Source organism: Rhinolophus sinicus, chromosome 16, assembly GCF_057876585.1.
Source record: "Rhinolophus sinicus isolate RSI-liver-muscle chromosome 16, RSI-T2T, whole genome shotgun sequence".
Classification (NCBI taxonomy): Eukaryota; Metazoa; Chordata; class Mammalia; order Chiroptera; family Rhinolophidae; genus Rhinolophus; species Rhinolophus sinicus.
Genome location: NC_142516.1, coordinates 22,683,180 through 22,696,830, shown reverse-complemented (window position 1 = coordinate 22,696,830; position 13,651 = coordinate 22,683,180). Strand labels below are relative to the sequence as shown.

Genomic DNA, 13,651 nt, shown 5'->3' with positions numbered 1-13,651 from the left:
TCTCTGCCAGTCACCACACTGGTCCTTTCCAACTCTGACGTGCTATGAGAACCTGATCCCATGACTGGTTACATTCTTATAGAATGGATTTCATAGAAAGGAACTACCCTCATTTCACATTTACTAGGAGTCAGTGAAGCAATTTTATTTGATCTTTGCACCAACTCTACAAAGTGGCAGCTCCATTTTACAGATGCGGAGCTAAGGCTCAGAGAGGTTAACTGACATGTACAAGGTAACATTTCTTCTAAGTGGTAGCACCTGAGCTGGAGCTCCGGTCTGGCTAGCCACTGACTCTCTGAGACGGCTAACCTTTTAACGTCCACCCTTAGTATTTTCAAGCGTTCTGAGACACTTGGGACACAACTTTGTTTTTAGGTAGAAATGGAGACTGAGTTGCCCTCTTTGATGGATTTCGCTGCTTTCTCTTACTGAGGCCGATTTCCTTCCCATACCTGAAAATGGAGCTACCACAGTCCTGTCCATGGGCAGAGGGAGTAGCTGGTTGGTCCCCTGTGGCATGGGCTTAGGGGGAAAAGCAGACTCTTCAGTTTTTCTACCTGGGGAAGGTACCTGAACTCCATCACAGTCTCTGCTCTGCCTTAGGCACAGACAACCTAGTAAAAGTGTAGGAGTTCACAGTTAGAAAATACCAGAAAGACAATTGTTTCACAAGTCAAGAGGGCAGGTCCCAGGGAAGTAAGTTTGCTCTGGGGCTGGGCTGTCGCCTGAAGCTCTGCACTTCCTAGAATTCTTTCTATTTATGTTTACATAGGAGACATCGGGGAGGAGTTAATCGCTTTGAGTTCTGAAGGGATGGCTTTAAAGTGGTGGACTTCAGATGATAAAATGTGTATCAGTCCGTTTAAGCACAGGAAATAGAAATCACTCTAGGTATTTTAAGCAGGCGAGGGTTTAATATAAACAAGTGTATGCTTACAAAATAGATTAAAGGCTGAAGGAAAAGGTTCTAGGTTAGATTTCTTGGATGATTTCCAAGCAATACAGAACTGACCCCCCCAGGGCGGCTACTATTTTTGAGGTGCCACTGGTGCTAGGTAGATCATGAGTGGGAATCGCCACCATAGCAATCACCGGACAGCAGAGGGCAGGAGAATGGCTGCCCAAAGCTGCAATCCAGGGTTCAGGAAGGCAGATCAAGAAGCTGACAAGTCTACCACTATTTTTCAATACCCAGAATGCCGGAAAATAAGCACTGCTACCTGCTGCAAGAAAATCGCAACTTTCCTAAGCAGTAATGAAAACCAGAAGCCAAAGAAATAACTTCTGCTTCACTTCTTTTTCTCCAGTCACATGAGTGCATCTATTGGCTTTCCAACCCTTTCATATATATGAAAGGTGAAATAGAAATTGAAACGCCAATCCATTTTTTCTCCCACAATGGGTAAGGGTAATTCTTCATAGAGGTCCTTTTTAGCACCACGTAAAACTCCAAGGATAGAAGAACTGCTTCCAAAGAAAGCAAAACCAAACCAAACAAAGCAAACCACTTAGACATCCAACACTTACTCCTGAGAGCAGAAGCCACCCCAGTAATAGAGACACTCCTGTTCTGTATTTATGTTCCCTTTGTCCCATTTGGGAAAGGCAAATTCAACTGTGCCCAACGCAGGGCCCAGTATCTTTCCTTGCTTGAGCCCCACTCAGCTGGTGTCCCATCTCACTTCAACCCAGTAGGAAATTTTCTCATCAAAGAAAGCTGAGTCCAGTGGGAAAAGTGCTATCCCTGTCTCCTTGCTAGAACAACAGATGGCAAGTGTATGTTCAGTGTCATTTACCACAGACCCTGAAACCAGCTCTGTCCCAGGTTCTAAGCTGGTACAGAGAAAATAAGACACTGCCAAGTAGGAGAGGTAGAACATTATGTAAATGCTACAATGGAGGTTAAGCCAGAGAGAATGAAGGCAGGAAGCACTGGAGGGCTAGACGGCACAACTTCTCTTTGTGCAGCCAATCTGCTCTAGTTGCCCACATGGTCCTCACCTTGACACAGGAGTCATATTTTCCTTGTGACAATGGTTTGGAAGATTAAGGTGCTCTGAAAACTCCTTGCAGTGGGCAGCTTCTGAAATAGCTCGCCATGACCCCTGCCTCCTGGTATTAACACCTGTGTAAACCCCTCCCCTTGACCTGGTGACTTGCTTCTAACAAACAGAATATGGCCTATGGGAGGGAATATCACTTCTGAGATTAGGTTATAGTCCAAAATGTGAAATGTGCTGAGGTCCAGAAACCCTGGGTTAGAACTTGATGTTCCTTCACTGTCTATGGCCTTAGTTCCCCTGGTTGACCAGATTCCAGATTCTCCCTCTGACTTTTTTGCCTCCAGCCACTTGTGGTGAAGCATCCATCCCAGCCAGCACATCCTGCCCCACCCCCACCCCCAGCACACGTATCACCCCCAATAGACAACGTGGCTCTCTGAGACCATCCTCTTGGATCACTGTTCTCTAATGTCACCTGTTATGGATGGAAACACATTCATTCTCTTCTCTTCTACCTCCCCCAACATCATCTCTCTGGGGACCTGAGGGGCACAGGTGATGGAGGCCCAGTCCGGGCCTGTGAGTCGGTCCACCAGAGGTCAGTCCCCTTAGCAAAAGTCTGTTTTCAGTTAGCCCCACACATGACGGCTTCAACTCAGACCTACTGAGACCTTTTCTGACAGTTTTGGGCAAGGACAAATGCATTTCCCAGAAGAACACAATGTAGCCAGGCGTTCTGGAGACACCAGAAAGACAAATATTAACATAAAAAAAGAAGAAACATGTACGAAAACATTCAAAACAACCTTTTCTGTTTGTGAAGAGCAGAAACATCCTGGTTACTTTTATTTCTTTTGAAAGCATCAACTCTGAGAATGACTTCTGCCCTCAACCTCGTTAGCCGATGGACGGAGACAACGCTCGGCGGTGAGTAATCTGAGGGGAGGAAGGGAGTTAATGAACCCAAACAGAAGACGCTGAAACAAGGCCCTCCTCTTACTGTTACTGGGAACTATGCTTTATTACGAGCTGTCTTTCCAAAGGTTTTTAATGAGCTAGAGTCCTGTTTTTATCTTCCCTTCCCGAGAGTGAGACAAACACCACGTAGCTGGGGAAGGCCTCATTTGTGCTCTGTGGTCATCTCATGTTCGTCCACGTCTGACGTCTGCTCGTTGCCACCTGTACCTTATCTGTCAAGCTCAGGGCCCCAGAGGTGGACCACAGAAAACAACCTCCCACTCAATGGCATGCTCTGCACTGACACAGACTTCAGTCCTGAGTCCATACTGTTTTCCCCAACCTGGGAGGACAGAGAAGAAACTGGAAAGTTCTTACCACCTTTGTTTGCTTCATCCATTCTTTTAATAAACACGGAAAATCTACCATATTGCAGGCTCCATGCTTAATGGGAGAGGTTCAGAGACGGCTCAGACACAATAGCTAACCTCAGCAAGTTCACGGTTGTTGGGATGGGGTAGGGTAGGGATGAAGATCAGAAGCAGTGACCACACAGGGGTTGGAGTGGGGAGCTCAGGGGTGGCCTCCCGGAACAGGTGACACATGAGTGGAGAATCTCGGCTCAGTGCCGCTCCTTGCCTGTTCCTTGGAGCGCTTGAGAAACACTTATAGCAGAATTGCAATCTGACAACTTCCATCAAAAATATACATACTTACACATAGTCAAATGTACTCTGCTTTTTAAAGACTCTATTTTTCTAGGGCAGTGTTAGGTTTACAACAAAATTGAGAGGAAGACATAGAGATTCTCAGATATACTCTTAAACCAAGCCATCTCTAGCCTGGGAATTTACAGCATAGAAAAAAACCCCAAAAAAAACCCCACCCACTAATACCTAATGACATGCATATACAGATTTTTTTTTTTTTTTTTTTTTTTTTTTTGCAGCACTGTTTGTACTAAAAGCACACACCACACAATAGAAAACTAAGAATCGCTGAATAATCACACATCCATCTTATGGGCCATTTTGCAGCTATTTAAAAAGAAAAAAGAGAATGCAGCTCTATACGATGACTTGGAGGATTTGTGAGCTATTGTTGGATGAGAAAAGCAACATAAGCAAAAGTGTGTGCACTATGATGCTATTTTTGTAAAACAATGATAAAAATCTCATGTCTGATGTACATGAATATATAGGTGTCAAGAGAATTACATGTTTGCAGAGAAACCTATGAAAGACTGCACGTTAGATTCTGCTGGGTGTTTTCTGTGCATCTCCAAGTCCATTTCCCACCCTTCCCCACCAGCTGTGAGCCCTGCAGCCTGACCTCTACGGGCTGTGTCTGTGGTGCTGTGTGCCCTTTGGCTTCTGATTGGCTGGGCAGATGGGAGGTACCAGCAAAAGAAGAGGGAGGGAGGAAGGTGAGGTCAGGATATATTGCCATGGCTGCTTTCTTGCCAGTGATGGTGGCTGTAGGTATATGCCACCAGCGTCAGGTGGGTGGGTAGGGTGGGGAGGCTCTGTGTGACCACTCTCTCTGTTTTATAATGTTTTGTGGGGTTTTTTGCCTTTCAAACAGAGGCCTATCTCCTCTTGCTTCACCATCTTTTTCTCATTTTCCTTAACCCTGCTAACACCCCAAAAACTGTCCCTTTATTAGTCTCCTTGAATACTCTGTATGAGTGTGCTATCGTTTCCTGCAATGTCCCTGACTCCTGTGGTTGTTAACAGGGGGTCACTGGGGGAAGGGACTGCAGACGTGAGACAGTGATGGAGGGGAGAGGAGAGTGAGAGGGGGGAGCCAAGCTAGAAAGGAAAATGAAAAGACAAAACAAAACACACTTATGGAGTCCAGTACATTTATGTACAGGGGCATATGTGGAATGAAGTTAAATAAAATAATAAAAACGGAGAGGATTAAAAATACACTTGCCCCGTCCCCACCCCTTCTTTAGAGTCGTGACCCTGTAAAGAGCCTTGCTCTCCTTTTGGCCCCACACATCTTTCCCCAAGCCCAGCACAGGAAGCTCCTGGGGGCTTTTCCTCCTTGTTTTCACCCTAACTGAGCGTTGCGAAAGAGGCAAGGTCCCTGTGAGTGCACACAGGACAGGGAAGGAAGGCGCAGCTCTGGAGATGGGAACCTCCTGGGATGCTCCAGCCACAGCACGGCGTTCTCCTTTATGCTACACATTCAGCACGTTTCTCCCGGCAGCCTTTATTCACGCTGGTCATTCTGCTCGCTCCTTCAAAGTCCAGTTCTTACCTTCCCTCCCGCAGAAAGTCTCCCCAGACCTCCTCCTCCCTACTTTTCAGGAGGTGTTAATCATTCACATCCCTCCCCTTCTCTTCCCTCTCCCTATATCTATTGTCGCTGTTTTCAACTGGAGGGCATTGTTTGGTCTGTTGGTTTCAGGCACTGAAATGGAGTTCTTTGAAGGCAGACACTGGGTGTAATGTCATGCCTGACTTTCACACCTAGCCCACGGCCAGCACTCAGGAGTTAGTTACTAACTGCATCAGGTTGATGGACTGATTATAGGGATGTCCCAACGAACAAATCTCTCAGCCGAACCCGTCTACTTTGTCATATTTGTATAAAGACTTCTGAACATAGAGAGGGGAAGTAACATGCTGAAGTCGCAGAGCGAACCTTAGCAGAGCTGGTCTGGAGATACTAGCCCAGTGCCTGCTTCGAGGACACGCACAGCCTCTCCTGGCCCGAACCTTCTCCCTCTCTTCCCATTCATCCTCTCAGCCTCAGGGTGTCCTGGCTGGAGAAGCGTGTGGCTAGACGTGGTTCTTTCTCCTGAAGCCATGCTGAGCGCTGCATGGCTTCTCACTTGGCTCAGACTTGCTCCTCCGTGCCTGACAATCTCCACTCCAGGATGGCTGCTTTCTTGTCACCAACTAATTCTACAGGGAGAGGCAGTGGGGGGATGGGGGAGGCAGGAGAGAGTGCATATCGCCTGGGCCCTGACATGTTACACTTTCCAGAAACCTTAACTGAAGCATATGAAGTTGACGATCCTGTTTTATTTCAGGAGGGAGAGGGGCTATGCACTTTGCACGAATAACCAGAAAAGAAATGCTTACTCATCTTTTTCAGACTTCCAGAAAATTTACATTCCTTCTAATATTTGCTTGTTGCAAATATCTCCCTAAAGAAATGATGGCCCTGGTGATTTATGGCCCAAAGCTGACTGCTATCCAAAAGGATTATTAGATACTCTGGGCCTGAAAAATAAGTTTGTGTCACACACACACATGTATACAGACACACATTCTTCCTTTCTCTCTCTCTCTCAAATCTAGACACAAAGTCCACAGACTTTCCAGAGCTCATGATGCCAGTGTGGCATTAGAATTCATCACTCTGCCACTTAGTAAGACTGTCACCCTGGGGGTTCTGGTCCCTGAGCAAGAGTCATTCTGGGCTATACTTTGGAAACTGTAACTAACTATACAAATATGAGCTATTACGGGTAAGATGACTGTCTAGGTAATTCAGGAGGGAAATTCTCTTGTCTGAATTGAATAATTTAGGGGAAAACATTTTGACTTGAATCACCCAGATGATTACCTCAGTTCTCCAATTCCTATTGTTTATGCTGACACAGCTTTTGAAATTTGGAAAGAAATTCTGCCATGAACATGAAATTGGAAACTTTTTTTCTTGGATGTGACTTTTTGCAGTATCTCTGAGTGATCCTGCAAACTCTTTGGGCTGGCCTTCCTCTGACTAGAATTCTCAGGTTGGCCAGAGGCAAAACCCACCTCCAATTTCTTGGCAGAACCTCTCGTTAATCCAACCCTGCTCCTCTTTACCTGAAGGAGAGAGTGAGAGTAGGCATGCAATACCTTTAAACACATAGGGTGGTGCCCACCTTTATTTACTAGCTAGAGAAGAAAGTTATCTTGTGGGCAGTGTGACAAAATTGCATTGTGATTTCTGGTTCTCCAAAGCGGAAGAGGGAACACAATTCCTTCCCAAGAAGTCTTTGGTTTGGCAGTTGGGGTTGTTTGAGTTGTGATAAAGGCTAATATTTATTCAGCCAGCTTCCCAAATCTGACCTGCTACTTGGAATCTGTTAAAGTGGTGACCAAGTCACAGGCCTGTTTGTTATCACAGCCAAGAACCCAGGCTGGTATCAAATACCAGTATATCATCTCTCCAGGACTGGCTTGTTGAATCGCGTAGCAGGGGGTTTCCAGTTTAATTCACTCTAGCTTGTAGAAAGATAATGCACAAAATAATGAAATCTAGGAGTTCATTGGGGGTTTAAAGATCAGCTAATGGTCTTGTAATATTACAGACAAAGAATCAGAGGCCTAGAGAGAATTAATGGCTTCCCTGGGTTATTTGGCTGGTTAGTTGCAGAGTCATAGCTAGAGCTGCCTTGGCTAGAGTTACCATTTATTGAGTTACAACTATGTGCCAGGCCTTGGGCAATTTGCATTACACGTAACAGAAGATTCACCTTCAAATGGCTTAGTTTCTAAAGGAAACACACTGCTTACACAATTCCATGCAGTCCCAGAAGGGCTGGTTCAGTGGCTCAAGTGAGTGATTATACTGGAACCTAGCTTCTCTCTTTTCTTTCTCAGCCCTTGTCCCTTTGCATGGGCTCTGTTCCAGGAAGACTCTATCCTTCGGGTTGCAAGGTCACTGCCAACAACTTGGGAGGTTATAGGATCCAGGGTTCAAATTCAGTAGCTACTGGAAAGTCTGCTTTGCATATAGCTCCATGATAAGTCTCCATTGGTCCGGACTGGCCTGATTTGTTTTCTGTGTCCACTGCTGAACCAATCACAGTGACCAGGTGATGGATTATGCTGAGTCATTTAAGTCAATCAGGGCACACTCCTGGGGATGAATTCAAAACCGAATCCTTCTACCTCCAAATAGCTTAAGGTCCACATTAACCTGACTTTACTGTGTGACCATTTCAGTAATGTAAGTTTACTGTTCCACTACCTTCATCAATGCAGCTTTATTTTTTCAAGGACCTCTTGTCCAGAACGGTAAAAGTTGCAGATTACTTTATTTCAGGAATTTCTTATCTAGCCTTCACTAAAAACAAACCATTTAAATGAACACCAAATTTGGAACTTTCAATAAACAGCACCAAATGGCTGTTTATACTCCAAGACTCTTTGAAACTCTGCCTCAAAACACTTTATTGTCTACCAGTCCCAAACTATTATATCACGGTCCTTAGCTAATCCTCATTAAGCCTCCTCCCACTGAAAGCCCATCTTAAACCAGACTTTCAAATCTTACAAACATCCCAGCCTCGCCCAGTGACATTACTAAGACTCTACCATGGCAGTATTCTCTCTTCCATCAAGAAGCATATCCTGAGCTTTGTCTTATCAAGGGCCTATTTCGGTGATATTTTCAGGGAGTCAGCATTCAGGCTTAATTCCCCTCAAAATACTTTACTAGTCCAGTTAGGGTAGAGTTAGCTAGAAGGGAATGGGGGTGGGTGATGGGGACAACGAGAAAATGTCGACACGTACTCCACGTGGGGGGCTCCACGTCTGAAGAAATGGACCTGGGAGATGAGGCATTTGCCATTGCTCAGCTGGCATTTGCTTTAGGGAAGGGAATGAATGAGAAGCCAGATGAGCACTAGCATGAGGAAAGATAGCAGGGACTCAATTGGGAAGACATGAATGTATAGTCTTGCCCCCAAAGTATCCCCGCGGCAACTTCAAGGGGCTCAGGGCTTTAAAACAATGTTTTAGCATTAGGGAGAGTCCTGCTTTATTCTGGGGCAGTGGGAAGAACACTGAGCTTGGAGTCAGAGACCCCGGGTCCCAGCTCTAGGCTCCTTCACGTAAAAGTTGTGCAGTGCTGGGCAATCACAGCACACTCTCTCTGAGCCTCAGTTTCCTTATTCGTAGAGTGAGGATGATAAAACCCATCCAGTCCTATCTTGGAGATGAAAGTAGATAGTAGATATGAAAGGGAAATTTAAAATGAAGAAATACCATATACATATTCTCACTCATTATTAATTTTGTGAGCCATCCACAAATTCTTACTCTGCTGCTATTGTGACCTATTTGGCTAAATTCTGGCAGAATTTAGAATTTAGGTCAGCCACTAAGAAGGAGAAAAGCTAATTGCCCCCAAACAAGTCTACAACCTTGATCACAATGGCGTACTTCTCCTGACAATGCACAATTTCCCTATTTGTAGGGGACCTAGTTTCTCCTGCTTTAATTCCCAGGTTGGTCAGTAGAAAGAACACAGTATTTAGAGTCAGAGAAATAGGGTCCAAGATCTCTGGTATGACATTTACTGGATATCTAATTGTGGACATGTTTCTTAGCCTGTTGGAGCTTTAATTTACTTATATGGAACATGCATAAAATGCAGCCAATTCACATGGCTGTTGTAAGGATGGTATATTAGTAGCCTCTCAATACATGTGCCTGCATTGGAATCTGATATTTAGGTCACATTCTATGATGTTTTTGTGACAAAAATCACACCTTTGTGTTAAGTCCTTTTAGGGTACCAGTGACCCCAGAGAAAGGAAACACATGAGGAATTGTACCCATGTCATTGTGAAGCTAATTGATTACAGCAATAAGATGTTTTGTAATTCTGAGGATGAAACATCTGGTGATTGTTGCAGGGATAATTACTATCCTTTATAATTGCAAATATTCCTGGACATGACACATCCTGGTACTCTGGAATTCTCACAAAGCGGCGTGGGGTGGTTGAGACATCTTTTGTACATTTGCATTTCACGGGATATTTTTATATAGCAAAGTGTTTCACAAGGATACATAGTTCTTCTTCCCACACAAGAATGGTAAAATGTCCCTTCTCTTCATGGTTGCAGACTTTACATTCCTTCAACAGCCTGCTCAGGGATGCACATGAATGGTCTTCAATGTTGGAAGCAGTGTGGTACTGTCTGGACAGTTAGCAGAAAGCATGGGTCTGTCCGTATGACTCCTGGTTTGTGTAGGTTATTTCATTAACATGGTAGCTTAGATTCTTTGGTAGAACAAGTTAAACATTGTATTCAGCACAAAAATCGAAGAATCATAGAGAAGAACTTCCTTTTACTAGGGGCTCCGTGTTTGTCCCTTTACATGCATGGAGAGAGGACCAGGAACATGGAGCCTTGGTATTCTCTGGTTATCCTGGACCAGCTAAGCATAGCCCATATATGACGAAAGAAATTCTGACAGGAGGCAGGATGGGACAGCCCAATGGGGAAGGTAATGGTGAAGGGGTGGGACAGCATGGCATGGAGATACCCAGTGAGGAATGAGGGGAAGAGAATGAGAGAGATGGAGAAAAGGAAATAATGTCTAAAGAGGGTTTTGGTTTTCTTTGTTGGATTCTTCCAGATCATTGCATCGTTTCCTGTGGGAAAACCTAGAGTACAGATCTGCATTAATTTCTAAGGCTTTTAGAATTCAAAGCTGTTACTGAATGCAATTTCATGGAAATATTGGTCCATGTAAGGGTGCGACCCCTGGGAAGGTGGCTTATGGCTATTAATTCTTCAGGGAGATCCTCTCCCTCTCTACTTGGTACCAGCATGTGCGATATGCAGTCCTCTTTGAGGCAACAAAGACCAAGTTGATTTCTATCCCTACACAATGAGGGTGTAAACATCCGAGGGTCCAGCTATATGGATTCCTGTTAGACTCCTCGAAACCGTAGGCTTATCTTCTGTCACTCACTCGCCACAGAACAGCAAAATGAGGCCCATATTCATCAGACTTGGCAAATGCTATTGAAGTGAAAACTGGCTCTAGGGCTTTACCAGCCTCTTTGAGTTTCCACCTTTATTCAATCCATCGTATGAATACTCTTTTATTTCTGAACAGCTTATATATTGGAAGTCCTAGCTAGAGAAGTTAGGCCAGAAAAAGAAATAAAAGTCATCCACATCAGAAAGAAAAAAAAGTAAAATCATGTCTGTTCTAAACAACAGAGAGAAAATAGACTGAATAAAGAAAAAATAGAAGCTCAGGGACTTGTGGGATTAGCATAAAACATCTAACATTCATGTCATTAGAGTCCGGGTAGAAGACAACTGTCAACACAGAACCCTACACCCTGTGAAAATATCCATCAATCAACATGATGCAATTGACACAGAATACTCACCCCAACAATAGCAGAACACACTATAGCACAGTACACATTCAACGTAGACACTATATATCCTGGGCCACAAAATATATCCTGGGCCATAAAATAAACCTTAAAAAATTTGAAAGATTAGAAATCATACAGAATGTGTGTTTTTACCGTAATGGAGTTGAAGGAGAAATCAATAACGGAAAAATAAGATGAAAATTTCCAAACACTTGGACACAAAACAACACTCTTCTAAATAATACATGGGTCAAAGAAGAACTCTCAAGGAAAATTAAAAAAAAAAAAATACATTGAACTGAATGCAAATAAAATGCAACATATTAAAATTTGGGGGACACAGCTAAAATCAGTGCTGAAATGGAAATTCATAGCACTGACGCATAAATGAGAAAAGAGGAAGAGGCTCACATCGGTAATATAAGCTCCCACCTCAAGAACCCAGAAAAAGAAAAGCAAAATCAATCCAAAGCAAGCTGAAGGAAGTACATAACTTCAGAAATTGATAAAATTGAAAACAAAATGATAGAGACAATCAATGAAACAAAGAGTTGGTTCTTTGAAAAGATTGAGAAACTTCTAGCAAAAACAAAGAAAAAGAAAGAAACAAAGGGAAAAAAAGAAAGGAAGAAAGAAAGAATGAAAGAGAGAAAGAGAGAAAGAAAGAAAGGCCCACATTATCAATATCAGGAATTAAATAGGGAGTAACATTAAAACCTTGAAAATAACCAAATAATAAGGAAATACTACAAACTATGCACAGACATCTGAAAACTTGGATGTGATGGACCAATCCCTTTAAAAATACAAAGTAACACAACTCACTCAATATGAAATAGATTATTTTAGTAACTTGGTGACTATTAAAGGAATTGAGTATTTAATTTAAAAACTCAAAAAATATATGTCCAGGCCCAAAGAGTTTCACTGAAGAATTTTACCAAACATTTAACGAATTAACACTAGTTGTACACAACATCTTGCAGAAAATAGAAGAGGAAGAAATACTTCCCAATTCATTTTATTAAACATACATACGCTGGAAGTTCTAGCCAGTGCAATAAAGCCAAAAACAAACAAACAAACAAACAAACAAATGAAAATAAAAGGCATACACAGAATATGTGGGGAATCTCATGGGATCCCTCATATATTGCTGGTGGGAATGTAAAATGGTACAGATACTCTGAAAAACAATTTGGCAGTTTCTTAAAAACCTAATATGCAAAAAGCATATAACCCAGTAACTGCATTCCTGGGCATTTCCCCCAGGGACAGAAAGACTTATTATGTTCATACAAAAACCTGTAGATGAATGTTTACAGCAGCTTTATTCATAATAGCCCCAAGGTGGAAACAACCCAGAAGTCCTTCAACCGGTAAGTGGTTAAACAAAGGGTGTTACGTCTACACCATAGAATACTACCCAGCAGTAAAAAGGAAGGAACTATCTATACCACGCAACAATGTGGATGAATCTCCAGAGTATCACACTAAGTGAAAAACCCAGTCGCAAAAGGTTACATACTGTTTGATTCCATTTATCTAACATTCTTGAAATGACAGAATCATAGATGGAGAACAAATGAGTGATTGGCAGAAGTTAAGGAGGTGGCGGGGGCGGGAGTAAGAGGGAAGGCTATAAAGGGGCACCATGAGGGATGCTCGTGGTGGTGGGAATGTTCTGTATCTTGACTCTGTCAATGTCAGTATCCTAGTTGTCCTACAATTTTTTCAAGATGTTACCATTGGGGGAAACTGGGTAAAGGTCCATTGTAGATCTCTCTGTATTATTTCTTAAAACTGAATGTACAATCATTTAAAAAAGAAAACAAAACTTTCATTAAAAAAAAAATCAGATCAATTAGGATACTCAAGTTCATGCAATAAAAGGGCTTGACAGCTGCTGCTTTACAAGTATACAAAGTGATCTGATAGTGCCAGCAGATGTCATTTGTGCAGCTTGTTTGGTAATTATACCTCATGGGTTCCACAGTAATTACAGTGGGACTCACATTATATTTCCCATGCCGGAAATCATCACATTCCCTTAGTAATTACTCAGGGCCAAACACCTTTGGCAGTGAAGGGTTTGCAATTGATGGCTGGCAAACTTGTCAAGAAATAAAAAACTCGGCTTAATTTGGAGATAGGATTGGGCGGTGGTCCACACTCCCTTTAGGTCTACCATGACCATTAGCAAGATATTGGGAAAATGTAAATAACATCCTAATAATGAATAAATAAATTTGTTTTCAAGAATGATAGATCCAAGGTAATGCTTACTTTCCCTATTTACTGAAAAAAAAATTAACTCAAGAAGGACATGACAACTCTTTGGCATCATCTGGTCAGTCTATTTTCACTTGTCTCCCAAAGCAGACCCTTGGCAGAAACACTTAGCACAGAGTTCTCCAGAAGGAACGCCTTCTAGGTTCAGGTTCTATCTAGTGAAGCCTCCCAACAGTAGGGTAATATCCATTTCCCAGAATGAAAATCTAAGGCAGGAGGAAAGTAGAGCAACTTCCCTGAGGTTGCAAGTGGAG

At 42.9% G+C, this 13,651-nt stretch overlaps 1 long non-coding RNA gene across 1 annotated transcript in view; it reads right to left on the bottom strand.

The window, feature by feature from the left end:
* Nucleotides 1–13,651, bottom strand: part of LOC148754975 (uncharacterized) — a 347,388-nt gene that overhangs the window by 12,790 nt on the left and 320,947 nt on the right. The gene's annotated exons all lie outside the window — the stretch shown is intronic.